The sequence below is a fragment of the Myotis brandtii genome, unplaced genomic scaffold (genome assembly GCF_000412655.1).
Source record: "Myotis brandtii unplaced genomic scaffold, ASM41265v1 scaffold215, whole genome shotgun sequence".
NCBI classification, from domain to species: domain Eukaryota; kingdom Metazoa; phylum Chordata; class Mammalia; order Chiroptera; family Vespertilionidae; genus Myotis; species Myotis brandtii.
This window is the reverse complement of record NW_005358043.1, coordinates 3,449,191-3,449,910: the sequence shown is the minus strand read 5'-3', so window position 1 is coordinate 3,449,910 and position 720 is coordinate 3,449,191.

Here is a 720-nt window from a genome sequence, read left to right as displayed (position 1 = left end):
TGGAAATCTACAGCCTTTCAGTTATAAAATAAGGCACGGGATGTCATGCATGGCCTTGCGACTATAGTTAATGCTGCGTCGCGCGAGGAAGTTGCTAAGAACGTCCATCTTGAAAGTTTTCATCACAAGAAGAAATGTCTTCAGCTGTCTCATGACAGATGTTAACTCAGCGGTTCTCAACCTGTGGGTCGCGACCCCTTTGTTGGTCGAACGACCCTTTCACAGGGGTCGCCTAAGACCATCCTGCATATCAGATATTTACGATTCATAACAGTAGCAACATTACAGTGATGAAATAGCAACGAAAATAATTTTGTGGTTGGGTCACAACATGAGGAACTGTATTTAAAGGGCCAGAAGGTTGAGAACCACTGTTAATTAGACGTGCCGCGTGATTACTTGACAATATCTGCAAATGTGGAATCACACCTGAAACTAACACATGTCAGTATACCTCAAGTTGGGAAGGGAAAAGGCAGGAAGAGAAGTAGAAAGGCTTTGAGGTGAAACACTTCTACACCTAGCGTTTTTCCTCACGCCATTGTCCTTCAGATGTGAGTCTCTGTTTGCAGGAGCAAGAAAGCCACCATTCGCCTTAACCTGAGGGAACTTCCGTTGGGCCTTGGAAGAAAACGGGGCAGAAGGTTCATTATTTCCGTTACCACTGCTGGGCCATACGCCGCCCTTGAATGGAGGGGCTGAAGCCAAGGTCACTTTATC